Source organism: Pan troglodytes, chromosome 2, assembly GCF_028858775.2.
Source record: "Pan troglodytes isolate AG18354 chromosome 2, NHGRI_mPanTro3-v2.0_pri, whole genome shotgun sequence".
NCBI lineage: Eukaryota > Metazoa > Chordata > Mammalia > Primates > Hominidae > Pan > Pan troglodytes.
Window position 1 is genome coordinate 44,731,791 of NC_086015.1, and position 16,407 is coordinate 44,748,197.

At 40.2% G+C, this 16,407-nt stretch overlaps 1 long non-coding RNA gene across 1 annotated transcript in view; it reads left to right on the forward strand.

Moving 5' to 3' along the window:
- Positions 1–1,200: 1,200 nt before the first annotated feature.
- The window catches only part of LOC134809520 (uncharacterized), a 55,648-nt gene continuing 40,441 nt past the window's right edge, over positions 1,201–16,407 (forward strand). Inside the window, exon 1 of the long non-coding RNA XR_010155448.1 lies at positions 1,201–1,264. This is a non-coding gene — a long non-coding RNA (uncharacterized LOC134809520). The remainder of the gene's footprint in view (positions 1,265–16,407) is intronic.

Here is a 16,407-nt window from a genome sequence, read left to right on the forward strand (position 1 = left end):
GGAGAGCCTGTTTTTTGGAAAGTCTCTGCTTTCATGTCAGCTATGTGGGAATCTAGCTCTGAGACACAGCACTGAAAGCCAGAGAAGCAGAGGAAAGCTTGCGCTTACTGGCCCTAACCTCTCCCCTAGCCTAGAATCCTCCCTGCCACATCTCTGAGGGTTGGTAGCCAGCTTCTCTTTAATCTCTTTGAGGGACAGGGAGCTTACAGCAAAACTAAGCCTTTTTTTTCTTAAATAAGAGAGCCTCTCTTGATGCAACTTGGCCTACTTCCTCATTTTACAAACCTGTCAGTTTCATAATTGAAAAATGATATCTCATCATTGTTTTGTTTTCTGTATCTTTGATACAGAAAAGTTGAATGTCTTTTTTCATATGCTTATATTGGTCATTTATATTCATCCTTCTGTGATTTAACACTACATTTCCTTTGCTCATGTTTTTCCTATTGGTGTGATGTTTTCAAGATTAATTTAAAAGAGTTTAACATGACTTAAATTATAACCTTTGTTTGTTACATTTATTTTCATATTTCTTTCCTGGTTTACAATTTTCCTTTTGTTATTGTTTTGTTATGTGTGAGAGAAAAAGAGAGCTGGTTAAGGTCCTTGGTGTCTATACAGACCCTGCATCCAACAAGGGATAGATAAACAAAATGTGTTACAAAACTTAGAGTAGATATTTTAAATTTTATGTAGTTAAACCTTACTACATGAGATCTTTTGTTGTATTTATTCACAGAAACTCCTTCTCATCCTGAAATAACTTAAATATCATTTTTCAACATTTAGATGTTTATGTCCTTTTAAAAATATTTAGTGTATATTTCACACATCTTAATTTTTATTTATTGTGAAGTCTAGATTAGATATAACTTTTTATCTCCTTCAAAAACAGCCATTTTCCTCAACACCATTTGTTCAGTAATCCATCTCCTCCCCTTAGTTTGTGATACATATGTTAGAGTAGGTAGCGAAGCAGACATGAGCAGGGCAGGAGAGGGCCTCCCCACTATCCCAAAGAATGTCAGGCAACCGTCAGGTGATGGTCAGGTAGTTGTTAAACGATCTCTCTAAAATAATAATTGGCCACAGCTGGCGCCAGGGAAAGGCGGTCTCCCAGTAGATAGAAAACACCTGAAACTGGTGATCAGCAGCTTCCCAGTGAGATTTCAGGAGCTGGGCAAGTGGGCTCAAGCATGCGCACTAAGAGGCAAAATGGCGGAGTTTAACTGGTGTATGACCTTCTTCTGGAAACGCTAAGCTGGTAAGGGAAAAAAACACCTCAAATGGGCATGCACTCAACTTCAGTAAACATACTGCACATGCGGCTCCTCCCAAGTGCTGTCAGGCCACTGTGCATGTGGACAGCCCACCCCCAGGGAAGAATCAGGGGAGAAGAAACGCAAACCCTGGAATCATGCCAATGATTCCCCCAATCGAGGGCTAGATGGAGCTCTTGCATCTCTCAGGTCAACCACTTGGCTCTCTTCCAAATGTACCTGACTTTCTTTCATTCCTGCTCTAAAACTTTTAATACACTTTCAGTCCTACTCTAAAACTTGCCTCAGTCTCTCACTCTGCCTTATGCCCCTCAGACAAATTCTCTGGAGGCAAGAATTGACTTGGTGCGCACCTGTATGAATCCACCCCTCTTAACATATATGATAGGCAAAATTCCCAAAGTCACTAAGGCCCGGTTTTCTGAAACAGCTTTAATCGTTATGCATTTCTTTCTGGTGTTGAATGGAAATCTGTCACCTTTTACCTTTTACTTCTTGAAGCTTCTGCTCCTGTGGCTCCAAAATATGAGGACCCTCATGACATTATTCTGTGAATGTGTGTAGGGGGCTCTGTGGACAGATGTGTCGCCAACAAGGCACCTTACTACAGATTGCACTTTGCTCTGTTTTCTTTAGTGAGAGGACGTTATCTTCTATGTCACATGTCACAGTTTCTAGCTTCGTTAGAAACCACTTTGTTGCCCCTGGGGGTAGCTTTCCCCAAAGGCTATATGTAGGGAAAGTAGCCTCAATTGTTAAGGGAGAAGCATGTTTTCAAGATGTGTTACATTTTAAAGGTCTGAAAATAAGGCAGCCTTACCTATGGGCAGCCAGAGAGGTGGCGGAGATGGAGAAGTGGAGACAGTGGTTCGCAGTCTGCATGAGGGCCTGGAAGCAGACCTGCCTGGGCACTAATGGGGCCAGCTTGTGGCCTGTTTCCACCCTGGGGAAGAGACTGGAGGTGTGCGTGTGGACTAAAAGAGAGTTACTACCTTGGTGCCCAAGCTTGCAAGCCTCTATACTTGCATAGGGATCATCCCTGTGGATGAGCACCCATGGGATAGTGTGGGTCTAAGCTCTAACAGCCATAGTCTGTTGCAGTGAGAAACAGTGGTTGCCATGGGATACCCAGACTCTAGTTCCCTCTCTGCAGCATCAGGGAAGGCTGACTGTTTTGTGACTGGGATTCCTGTTTGCATCAGGGAAGGCTGACTCCTTTGTAACTGAGTAACCCCCCTGGGAATCCAGTGTGGGCATCTGCGAAGCCTCAAGGGGAATATACTGAATTAAATGTTAATAATGTTTGTGTCTACTTAAGTAATTAATCAGAAAAAGTAAAGATTTGACATGTATTTGTGGAGCAGTTCAAACCAGTTAAACCTATCAAAATGGGTCAAATCAGATCAAACAGTTTAAACCACACAGCTATGGTTATTCCTCTCAAATCTTGTGGTCTCCAGACTCAATATTCTGATTTGTGTTATAATAAAGTCATTCTTAAAATGGCTTAACTTTCAGCACTGTTATCACCTTGTCTAATTCATCTCCAGTTTGCCAATATTGCCATTAAACCACAGCATCTAGAATTTACCAGACAATCCAGTGAAGCCAGCAGATTGGTAACCACTCTTGGTCTGTATGCAGTATGGGTTAGATGTTTTCTATTTGTCTCTTCAGATCCACTTTCCACACTTCTCTACCCTAGCCTGGGCCTGGGTGGCTGGCTTGTGTGGACTGAATGGGCTGCATCAAGGGGCTTCCTTGCTCTCTGGCTTCTGGTTGGGTTTGGCCAAGGGGCATCAGTAGAGACAGGAGGAGAGTGAGGTCCCGGTGCTTACTGCCCTGGCTTTCTTTTGCTTTGTCCCTCTACCCAAGGCCACAGCTCTTTTAGGCAGGTGTCTCTGATAACTCTTCTCTCCTGGTTTCCTTCCTTGGTCCTTGAGACATAGGGATGACAACAGCTTCCACTCTTATACCGTATTTTGTGTTTTTCTTAGTTTTTCCTGCACTTTTATAAATAGTTCTCATTAAATGCTCCCTAATTACTCCATTTGACATTGTCATTTGTTTCCTAGGCATATGCATTTTGTGAAACATCCGGGTGTTTCTTATGCACATTATATTTGAGAACCATTGAGTGAACAGTGCTGAGGTGGCTAAATGGAATTCCCACCAGCTTTTTAAATTATATTATAGAAACAACGGTACATATGTTATGAGACTCCTCCTCTTGCTTTCCAGTGAGGAGGCAGAGCCATGTACATTATTGTTTGGCTGGATCTCTACACAGCCATCAGTGAATTGCTCTGAAATTGACCTTCTTATGGTAGAAGGTAGGTCCTGCCTGAAAACCAAAGGCTGGGCAAGAAGAAACTGGGACTTTGATAAGCCAGGGCTGGCAGAGTTTCAGGAATTAAGAGCTGAGCAGTCACGACAGAAGTGATTCACTTATATCCTTCTCTGCTGGAGCTTGTATAGGGATAGCAGTATCCCATTGAAGAGGCCGGTGCCAGGGTCCCAGGGGTGCTCACTGAGTGAGAAGGACCCTGCTACTGGGTGGACAGCCTAGGTGGGACATTGGACATCCTGCCTTTTCAAAAACTGTACTAGGAAAAGTTACCCTTGAGGTTGGGGGAAGGTGACACTTATTTATAGTTGCTTTCTCAGAACTTTGTTTTGTTAAATGCAAAATTCTTCTCAAGGTAAATGTACGTAACCCATAATAACTGTGCCTGAGTTGCAGTAAAGACCTATCCACAGGGCCCCCCATTCTCACTCTCTTTCCATTAGTTCATTCTCCCTGGAGCAGCCTGAGTGACATTTTATTTTATTTATTTATTTTTTTGAGACAGAGTCTCGCACTGTCGCCCAGGCTGGAGTGCAATGGTGAAATCTCGGCTCACTGCAACCTTCGCCTCCCAGGTTCAAGCTATTCTTCTGCCTCAGCCTCCAGAGTAGCTGGGATTACAGGCACCCGCCATCACGCCCAGCTAATTTTTTGTATTTTTAGTAGAGATGGGGTTTCACCATGTTGGCCAGGCTGGTCTCAAACTCCTGACCTCATGATTTGCCCGCCTTGGCCTCCCAAAGTGCTGGGATGAGTGACATTTTAAAGTACAAATTGGACTCCATCACCTCTCCCAGTAAAGATTAGGGCAGGTTACTTAGTGCACTTAGGGAAGGCACACAGAAGAAACACACCCGAGTCCTGCTTCCTTTATGTGCTTGTTTATTTGTTATTTCTTAAATTTCTGATTGGATGACTTTGTTAGACAAACAAAATGTAACAGCTAAGCTTACATGAACACAGTTTGTGTTGATGCATATAAAAGAATGACTGCCGAATTGCACAGCCCTGCCCCATCTGCAGGGAGGGAGCAGGACAGAACAGAGTATGTGCATTGGCATCTTAGGGCAGGGCTGTTCAACAGAAATAGAACGCAATCCTTTCTAGTAGTCATAGTAAAAACAACCAGGTAAAATAAATTTTAATTATTAACTTTAATAATATCAAATATATAATAATATAAATACATTTGTTTTCAATAGAAAATATTTTTATTCTGCTCCAGATTTTCAGTGTGCACTTAAATTAATCAAAATTAAATAATATTAAAAATAGAGTTACACCACAGTAGTCACATTTTAAAGGCTCTGCAATCACATGGACTAGTGGCTACTATAGTGTAATATGGTCATAAGGTTCTGCCACAGCAAATAATCACAGCCTTACCCAAGCTGCACAGGAGGCTACCCTTGTCTCTGCTGCTTTCTTATCTCCCTTCAGAACCTCTTTCCATTGCTTTCCTTTTCCCTGTGATCCTTGCAGCTCTTAAGAACTGTCAACCTTCTTAAAGTCCCCACTTCATCCATCCCTTCTCCCCAAACACCCCGTGGTGTTCCTCTAACATCTCTCTTAGAAGGTAAGAAGATAGATTAAAGGCATTTGCAAAGAGGTGGGAATGAGGCTTCAGACACAAATCTCCTATCTAAAATTAGCCTCTAATTGCTGAAAAGGGGTGGGAACCAGTTGCAATGAATTCTACTACACAGCTTTTAATCTTGGGGTCTAATATTCAAGGACTTAGTTTGCAGACCATCAAGCCTCCCTGCCCTCTCCTAAGCCCCTCCCATACCCTTCCTCACCCTTGCAAGCCAAGACCTCTAAGCTCAGTCAACACAGCTCTTGTTCACAAATAATAAAATAGGTGCCATGTATATAGCATGGATAATGTCAGATTTGTATACTGATATCTGGAATCCCCAAGATGACCCAGCAAGGGAACCATTATACTCCTGTTCCCTTGGACTCAGAGGGTGCAGCCAGGATGGAGATATGGGTCTCTCTGACCACAGTCATGGACTGCTTCACACCAGCCTGCCCCTGGGACCTCAGCTGTCTGGTAGGCGAGGAGAGAAATCTGAGCAGCAAAGTCATGGGAAAGAGCTGGTTCCAGGAGGGCTTCCAAAGGGCTGTAGATTCACTGAGTGTCCACGGCAAAGTGTGTGCAAACTTCTGAGAGCAGACACCTTGCCTCCTACCCACAGGGCTGTTGCACCCAAAGAGGACAGATTCACTGTTACCTGCATCTGGTGGAGATTATCTCCAAGATGGTTCAGTTATGTTCCCTACAATGGTTTGTTTTGTTATTGATAATATTCTTTTACTTAAAAAAATTGAGATAGAATAAAGAAATATACCTCTTTCTATGTAACCATCACCCCAACCAAGGTATAGAACATTTCCTTTGCCACAGAAAGTACTGTTTTGCTTCCTTGAAGATAGTGTTTCCCACAGGGATGAAAACTACTCTAACCTCATTACTATACATTAGTTATACCTTTTCTTGAACTTCATAAACATGGGATTATGTAGGATGCATTTTTTGATCTGACCTCTGCTTAATTGTTTGTGAGATTCTTCTGTGTTCTTTTATTGGTAGTTTATTCTTCCATTAGAAAAAAAATACCTAATTTTATTTTTTTGTCATGCCCTGTTGATGGACTTTTGGGTAATTTCCAGTGTTTGTGTACTATGACCAAAGCAGCTATGTCTTTAGGGGGACATATGCATTCATTTCTTCAGGATACATACTTGGGAGTAAAATTGCTGGTCTGTAGGATAGGCATATGTTTAACTTTATTAGAAACCAGCAAGCATTTTTCCAAAGTGGCTGCACTGTGCCTTCAACAGCTTTTATAAGGTCCTGGTTCCTGGCCAGGCAGCTGGCAGGTCCACCTGGCAACCAGATTGTAGTAGCCTAATGGGGTTGTTTGTGCATCCTCAATCTGGATGCAGGTCAACAGAATCCAGCCTGAACCACCTTAAATAAAAAAAGGGGGTATCACTGGCAAATGTAGTCCAGTGTGGGAAGGCCAAGATGTTTGGAGCCAGGAACCCTCTCTCCCCTTTCTGTCTCTCAGTTCTACTTCTCTCTACCTGCACTTGGACTTCTGCCGAGCTGGCCATTTCCATATGACTGAGGTATGGCCTGGGGTCCCCTCTTTAAAGCTTTGCAAGCATTTGGAGTCCTCCAACCCAAAGATAAAAGATGGTGAAAATTAAAACTACCCCCAAGATGCCATTTTTAACTTGTTAGATTGGCAAAATTCCAGAGTTTGATAACACTTTTTATTGACATGGCTATGGGGAAATGGGCAGTTGCATACACTGCAAGTGAGAGTGAAAAATTGGTACAACCCATAGAGACAGAAATTAGCCTGCATGTATCGAGAAAAGTAATCCTATTTCTAGCAATGTATCATACAAATATTCTCAAAATATTGTATGTTGCATATGCAAAACAATATACATACAAGGCTAGTTACTGCAGTGTTGTTTGAAATAGCAAAGACAGGAAATACCTAAATGTCCTTTGAAAGGGCACTGATTAAGTAACATAATACATATATTTAATGGAATACTCTGTAGCTGTACTATTTTTTTAAAATAAAGATACAGGTGAGGAAGTACTTCATCTACTGATGTAGAAAGATCTCTGCCAAGATACAATGTTAAGAGAAAATAAAATTCAGCAGCAGAAAATATGCACCTTATGCCACAATTTGTGTAACAAAAGATAGAAAACAAATTTGTACTTGTTTGTGTATGCACAAAGAAACCATGGAAGGATACCCTAGGAAGGACCTGGTTATGGGAGTAGAACTAGAGAAAGGGAGAGAACAAGACTTTTTACTGTATACTTTTTCTTTTTAGACATTATGATTTTTGAACCACATAAATGTATTGCCTAGTTAAAATAATACTTTGAGTTTTAAGTTGTAAATTTTAGCCTTGATTGTCCAGCTTAATAATGTGCCTGTCTCTGCACCAATCACTATGTCTAGGGTGGGGTGCTATTTTTAGTACCTAGAAAAGGTTTGGAGGAACTTCTCTCCTCCCAGGAGAAGAGTACTGTTCTGAGAAGATGAAACTAAAAATGCTCATTATACCCAGGGAGCAGGGTCAGATGGATCCCAAAGTTGTGGTGTAAGGTTGCTTGTGAGGACTTTCGAGGCTTCGAGGACGGAGGTCTCTGGAGCCTCAGATAAGATCCTTCCACAGTGCTACTTAGCTAATCTACTAGATCCCTTCCCCTTACCTGTCCAGCCCCCTGGAATTAAAGGCACTGATGGAAGCTCCCTTTCCTGCTTGTATAGGGGAGCTCTAAGGGGAATTTGAAGGTACAGGAGTATCCTGCTGCTGCTGACATCCATATCTCCAAGCCCTTCTATTTTATTGATGTAACTAATTCCACCATACCCCAACCACTCACACCTAGCCTTTTCTTCCAATCTTAGTTGGCTTTGGTCCTTGATTTTATCCTTTATTTTTGCCTTTAGAACAGTCTTGCTGTATTCTTCAGAACAAGTATGTCATAAGCAAATTATAAGATGGGGATTTTTCTGCATGTGATTTATTAGGGCAGAGCTCTCAGGAGAAAGGGGGGAAAGAAAGTAGGATAAGGCCAGGAACAGAACTGAAAAGGATGAACTTGGCTTCAGCCTGATCTTTCTGGAAGCTTTGGAGTATCAATTGTACCACAGAGTCATTGTCACTTTGAGGCAAATGCACCTGCATTTTGTATTCCTGTGTTAATAAGTCATTGGTTGATGGCTTGTGAGGAGGGGACATGCCTAACCTCCTGTCAAGATGGCTGCTGTTCCATTGGCCAAGGGCAGTTTTCCAGAGAAGGGGCAGTGGCCAATACTCACAGCAGCTGGGGGACAGGCATACCTGCTTAGATTGGGATCTGAGCAGGGTGCTCACAGTGTTCAGCATTAGTTTTGTTGGGTATCTTTAGGGGGCCACTTCTTTCTGAGCACTTTAAGATGAGATTTGCTTAATTGCTATTCTGTCCACTCCTTACTTACCTCTCTCACACACTGCTGCATTATTTTTTTAATTGGTTTTTTAAAATTTCTAAGTTTTTTTTTATTTCAATAGCTTTTGGGGTACAAGTGGTTTTTTGTTTCATGGATGAATTATATAGCAGTGACTTCAGAGACTTTAGTGCACACATCACCCCTGTAGTGTACATTCTACCAAACGTGTGATTTTTAAAATCCCTAATCCCCCTCCCACCTTCCCTCTTCTGAGTCTCTTCTGAGTCTATTACATCACTCTGTATGCCTTTGCATACTCATAGCTTAGTTCCCACTTATAAGTGAGAACATAACAGTTTTTGATTTTCCACTCCTGTGTTACTCCTCTTAGAATAATGGCCTCCAGCTCCATTCAAGTGGCTGCAAAAGACATAGTTTTGTTCCTTTTTATGGCTGAGTAGTATTTCATAGTATATGTATATGTTTTCTTTATCTGCTCATTAGTTGATGGGCATTTAGGTTGGTTCCACATCTTTGGAATTGTGAATTGTGCTGCTATAAACAGACATGTGCAAGTGTCTTTTTCTATAATGATTTCTTTTCCTTTGGGTAAATAGCCAGTAGTGGGATTGCTGGATTGAATGGTAGATCTATTTTTAGCTCTTTAAGGACTCTCCATACTGTTTTCCATAGAGGTTGTACTAGTTTACATTCCCACCAGCAATGTATAAGTGTTTCCTTTTCTTCACATCCATGCCAACATCTATTGTTTTTTGACTTTTTAATTATGGCCATTCTAGCAGAAGCAAAGAGATATCTCATCATGGTTTTGATTTGCATTTACTTGATGATTAGTGATATTGAGCACTATGTTGAATAGAAATGGTGAAAGTGGGCATCCTTGTCTTGTTCCACTTCTCAGGGGGAATGGTTTCAACTTTTCCCCATTCAGTATAATGTTGGCTGTGAGTTTGTCATAGATGGCTTTTATCACCTTGAGGTATGTCTTTTCTATGCCAATTTTGCTGAGGGTTTTAAATCATAAAGTGATGCTGGATTTTGTCAAATTCTTTTTCTGCATCTATTGAGATAATCATATGATTTCTGTTTTTAATTCTGTTTATATGTTGTACCACATTTATTGACTTGCATATGTAAAACCATCCCTGCATTCCTGGCACGAAACCCACTTGATTATCATGTGTTATCTTTCTAATATGCTGTTGGATTCAGTTGGCTAGTATTTTGTTGAGGATTTCTCCATCTATGTTCATCAGGGATATTGGTTTGTAGTTTTCTTTTTTTATTATGTCCTTTCCTGGTTTTGGTATTACTGGCTTCATAGAATAATTTAGGGAGGATTCCCTCCATATCTTTTGGAATAGTTTCAGTAAGATTGGTACCAATTCTTCTTTGAATGCCTGATAGAGTTCACCTGTGAATCCATCCGGTCCTGGACTGTTTTTGTTGGCAATTTTAAAATTACTGTTTCAGTCTCGCTACTTGTTATTGGTATGTTCAGCATTTCTATTTCTTCCTGGTTTAATCTAGGAGAGTTGTATATTTCCAGAATTTATCCTTATACTCTAGATTGTATAGTTTGTGCACATAAAGTGCACAGTACTTTTCATAGTACCCTTAAATGGTCTTTTGTATGTCTGTGGTATTGACTGTAATACTTCCCATTTCATTTCTAATTGAGCTTATTTGGATCTTCTTTCTTCCTTTCTTGGTTAATCTCACTAAAGGCCTATCAATTTTGTTTATCTTTTCAAAGAACCAGCTTTTTGTTTCATTGATATTTTGTATTTGTTGTTGTTGTTTCAATTTCATTTAATTCTGCTCTGATCTTGTTATTTCTTTTCTTCTGCTGGGTTTGGGTTTGGTTTGTTCTTGTTTCTCTAGTTCCTTGAGGTATGACCTTAGATTGTCTATTTGTGCTCTTTCAGACTTTTTAAATCTAGGCATTTAAGGCTATGAACTTCCCTCTTAGCACTGCTTTAGCTGTGTCCCAGAGGATCTTGATTTCATTGTTGACCCAAACATCATTAAGGAGCAGATTATTTAATTTCCATGTATTTGCATGGTTTTGATGGTTCCTTTTGGAGTTAACTTCCAATTTTATTCTACTGTGGTCTGAGGGAGTACTTGATATAATTTCAGTTTTCTTAAATTTATTGAGACTTATTTTGTGGCCTATCATGTGTTCCATCTTGGAGAATGTTCCATGTGCTAATAAAAAGAATGTACATTCTGCATTGGTGGGTAATGTTCTGTAATTTCTGTTAAGTCCATTTGTTCTAGGGTACAGTTTAAGTTCATTGTTTCTTTGTTAACTTTCTGTCTTGATGATCTGTCTAGTGCTGTCAGTGAATTATTGAAGTCCCCAGCTATTCTTGTGTTGCTGTCTATCTCATTTCTTATGTCTAGTAGTAATTGTTTTATAAATTTGGGAGCTCCCATGTTAGGTGCATATATATTTAGGATTGTGATATCTTCCTGTTGGACTGATCCTTTTATCATTATGTGATATCCCTCTTTGCCTTTTTAAACTGTTGTCTGTTTTAAAGTCTGCTTTGTCTGATGTAAGAATAGCTACTCCTGCTCACTTTTGGTTTCCATTGGCACAGAATATCTTTTTCCACTTCTTTACCTTAAGTTTATGTGAGCATGTCTATGTTAAGTGAGTCTCTTGAAGACAGCATATACTTGATTGGTGGATTTTTATCCATTCTGCCACATTTTAAGTGGAGCATTTAGGCCATTTACATTCAACATTAATATTGAGATGTGAGGTACTGTTTTATTGATTATGCTTGTTGTTGCCTGAATACCTTAGGTCTGTTATTTTATTTAGGCCCTGTGAGGTATATGCTTTAAGGAGGTTCTATTTTGGTGTATTTCTAAGTTTTGTTTCAAGATTTAGAATTCCTGTTAGCATTTCTTGTGGTGCTGGCTTGGTGGTGGCAAATTCTCTCAGCATTTGTCTGAAAAAGACTTTATCTCTCATTCATTTATGAAGCTTAGTTTTACTGGATACAAAATTCTTGGCTGGCAGTTATTTCGTTTAGAATGCTAAAGATAGGACCCCAATCTCTTCTGGCTTGTAGGGTTTCTGTTGAGAAATCTGCTGTTAATCTGATAGGTTTCCCTTTATAGGTTACCTGATGCTTTTGCCTCACAGTTCTTAAGATTCATTCTTTCCTTCATCTTGACTTCAAATAACCTAATGACTATGTGTCTGGGTGATGATCTTTTTGCAATGAATTTCCCAGGTGTTCTTTGAGCTTCTTGTATTTGAATGTGTAAATCTCTTGCAAAGCCCAGGAAGTTTTCTTCGATTATTCCCTCAAATATGTTTTCCAAACTTTTAGATTTCTCTTCCTCCTGAGGAACACCAATTATTCTTAGGTCTGGCCATTTAACACAATCCTAAATTTCTTGGAAGCTTTGTTCATTTTTAAAAATTCTCTTCTCTTTGTCTTTGTCTCCTTGGGTTAATTTGAAGGCTTGTCTTGGAGCTCTGAAATTATTTTTTCTACTTGTTCAATTCTATTGTTCTAACTTTTCAATGCATTTTGTCTTTCTCTAAGTGTGTCTTTCATTTCCAGAAGTTGTGATTGTTTTTTCTTTATGATTTCTATTTCTCTGGAGCATTTTTCATCCATATCCTGTATTTTTTTAACTTATTTAAATTGGTTTTCACCTTTCTGTGGTATGTCCTTGAGCAGCTTAATAATCAACCTTCTGAATTCTTTATCTGGCAATTCAGAGATTTCTTCCTGGGTTGGATGTATTGCTGGGGAGCTATTGTGGTCTTTTGGGGTTGTTATAGAGCCTTGCTTTGTCATATAACCAGAATTGCTTTTCTGATTCCTTCTCATTTGGGTAGACTATTGCAGTGGAAAGATCTAGAATTCAAGTGCTGCTATTCAGATTATTTTGTCCCATGGGGTGGTCCCTTGATGTGGTGCAGTCCCCCTTCCCCTAGGGATAGGGCTTTCTGTTAGCCAGACTGCAGTGATTGTTATTGCTTTTCTGGGTCTAGCCACCCAGTGGGACTACCAGGCTCTGGGCTCGTGCTGGGGAATGTCTGCAAGAGTCCTGTGATGCAATCTGTCTTTAGGTCTCCCAACTGTGTATACCAGCACCTGAGCAGGTGGAGGTGGTAGGGGAGTTAAATAGAGTCTGTGAGAGTCCTTAGTTGTAGATATGTTTAGTGTGCTGGCTTTCTCAAATGCTGATTATGCTAGTAGTGAAGTTGTCACATGGACAGACTCAGGACCACTGGTTAGCCAGGATGTTGCAGGAAGTTGAATTTGCTGTTGTTTTCTCCTTCCTTGGAGCAGTTATTCTGTCATGAGTTGCTGTAATGTCTTGAGTTGGTTGGCCTCCAGCCAGGAGATGACACTTTGAAGAGAATACCAGCTGCAACTGTAGAAGGGGGATATAGGCTTGCCCTGAGTTGGCCAGGATAAGCATTTGGGTTTCTCAGGCAATGGTCAGGGTCGTAAAGCTTCCAAAGAGCTTATGTCTTTTGTGATTGGCTACTGGGGTGGGTAGAGAAATACCATCAGGTGGGTGAAGGGTAGGGTAGGTCTGAGCTTAGACTCTTCTTGGGCAGGGCTTGCCATGGCCACTGAGGGGGATGGAGGGTGGTTCTTGGGCCAATAGGGTTATGTTTCAGAGGGGATTATGGCTGTCTCTGTCACCAGGGAAGTGGGGGGAAGCCAGTAGCAATAGGCCTCACCCAGCTCTCATGCAGTTGGCAAAGCCAGTCTCACTAACACTGCTGAGTTTATCTCCAGGCAGCCTGGGCACAGGACTCAGACCTAGCTCCAGGCTATAAGTTTTCTCACTGAGAAAACAAGCATGGCTTTCAGGCCACACCTCTCCCCAACTGCCCACACTATTGGATGCAACTCCTGTTCTCCTGCTCTCCTTTCCTCAGCAGTTCCTGTTTGCCACTGGATTCTGCTCAAGAGAGTTTGAGCCCAGTCAAAATTATGCCAAAGTTCAGTCAGAAGCTACTTTCACCCTGTGACCTTTCTCAAATTCCACCAGCTGATTTCCCAAGGGCCCCTGTGAGATATAGTCAGAGATGGCTTCCCTGGGCTCAAGCTGGAGAATGGGAATACCTACAAGTCTCTTCCCACTCTTGCTTCTACTTTTATATTTCACACTAAATCCATTTCAGCTCTAGGTAAGGTTAAATCCTTCCTCTATAATCTGGACTTTTGCATTCCCCAGTGGGGATGTGTTTGGAGGCAGGTTTTCTCCCCTCACACTTTGAGAACTCAGCTTTTCACCTGTCTTCTGGAATTTGCAGTGGCCTGCTGCTGCTTTCAAAGGATCTGTTAATTCTTTGTTTTCCTGGTACCTGGTGGTTCCTGGAGCAAAAGTCCATGGTGTAAGTCTCCACATACTATTCCATCCATCCAAGTGGGAGCTGTATGTCAGCCTTATCACCTATCCACCATCTTCCCCAAGTTTCTCCAGTTTCATTTCTAATTGAGGTTTTTGGGATCTTCTCCTTTTCTTGGTTAATCTAGCTAGTGGTCTATCAATTTTTTTTTCAAAGAACCAGTTTTTTTATTTCATTGATATTTTGTATTGTTTTGTTGGAATTTCATTTAGTTCTGCTCTGATCTTTGTTATTTCTTTTCTTCTTCTAACTTAAGGTTTAGTTTGTTCTTGTTTCTCCAGTTCCATGAGGTGTGACGTTAGGTTGTCAATTTGTGCCCTTTCAGACTTTTTGATGTAGGCATTTCATGCTATAAACTTTCCTCTTAGCACTGCTTTTGCTGTATCCCAGAGGTTTTGGTAACTTGTGCCATTATTATCATTCAATTTGTAGAATTTTTACATTTCCATCTTAGTTTCGTTATTAACCCAGGTATTCAGGAGCAGGTTATTTAACTTTCATGTATTTGTATAGTTTTGATGGTTCCTTTTGGAGTTGATTTCTAGTTTTATTCTCCTGTGGTCTGAGAAGATACTTGACATGATTTTGATTTTTTTTTCAGCTTATTGAGATTGGTTTTGTGGCCTATCATACAATCTTGGAGAATGTTCCATGTGCTGATGAGAATGTATATTCTGCAGATGTTAGGTAGAATGCTCTGTAAATATCTGTTAAGTCCATTAGTTCTAGCATGTCATTTAAGCCCATTGTTTCTCTGTTGACTTTCTGTTTCAAAGATCTGTCTAACAGGATGGGGAACATCACACACCGGGGCCTGTCGTTGGGTGGGGGCAGGGATAGCATTAGGAGATATACCTAATGTAAATGATGAGTTAATGGGTGCAGCAAACCAACATGGCACATGTCTACATATGTAACAAACCTGCACGTTGTGCACATGTACCCAAGAACTTAAAGTATATATATATATATATATATATATATATATATATATATATATAAAGATCTGTCTAGTGCTGTCAGTGGTGTATTAAAGTCTCCCACTATTACTGTTTTGCTGTCTATCTCATTTCTTAGGTATAGTAGTAATTGTTTTATGTATCTAGAAGCTCCAGTGTTTGGTGCATATAAATTTAGGGATTTAATATCTTCTTGTTGAACTGATCCTTTTATCATTATATAGTAACCATCATTGTCTTTTTTGTTTTTACTGTTGTTGCTTTGAAATCTGTTTTGTCTTTGAAGTAGCTATAAGAGTAGATACTTGTATTAATCATTCTCACATTGCTTTAAAGAAATACCTGAGACTGGGTAATTTTAAAGAAAAGAGGTTTAATTGGTTCATAGTTCTGCAGGCTATGCAGGAAGCATAGCAGCTTCTGCTTCTGGGGAGACCTCAGGAAACTTACAATCACGGTGGAAGGTGAAGAGGAAGCAGGCGTGTCTTACATGGCTGGAACAGGAGGAATGGGGGTGGGTGTGCTATAAACTTTTAAAACAACCAGATCTTGTGATAACTCACTCACTCACTATCAGGAGAACAGCACTGTGGGGATGCTGCTAAACCATTATTCAAGGATCTACCCCAATGGTCCAATCACCTCCCACCAAGCCCCACCTCCAACATGGGGGATTATAATTCAACATGAGATTTGGGCAGGGATACAGATCCAAACTATAATACTACTCCTGCTTGCTTTTGGTTTCCATTTGTGTTCCATTTACCTTGAGTTTATATAAATCCTTCCATGTTAGGTTGAGTCTCTTGAAGCCCGACATGCACCAAAATAGAACCTCTTGAAAGCTTAAAACTCATAGGGCCTATAAAACAATAACACAACAACAACAAAACTATCTAGGTAACAACATGAATAAGAGACTAGTACCTCACATCTTAATATGAATGTTGAATGTAAACTGTCTAAATGTTCCTCTTAAAAGATACAGGATGGCAGAATGCTGCATTATTTTAAAGCAGATTCCAAACATCATCTGATCTTGTCTGTATATACTTGAATATATATATCCTGAATAGTTGAATGTATTTTTCATAACCCCATACCATTGTAATACCTAAAAAACAATATTTACTGAATATCATTTTATACAGTCTGTTTAAATTTCCCAGATTGTGTCAAAAGTGTCATTTTATAGTTATTTTGCTTAAAGTAGGATGCAAACAAGGTCTGCACATTGTATTTGACTATTTATCTGTAACATATTTCCCTTGACTTTTGTATGCCATTATTTGTTGAAGCAATTAGGTCATTTGGCCTGTAGAATTTCCATATTCTTATCTTAGCTGGTTGCCTCTTTACTGTGTTGTTTACATGCCCCTTTAGACTCCACACTTCTTGTAAACCAGTAGTTGGGGGG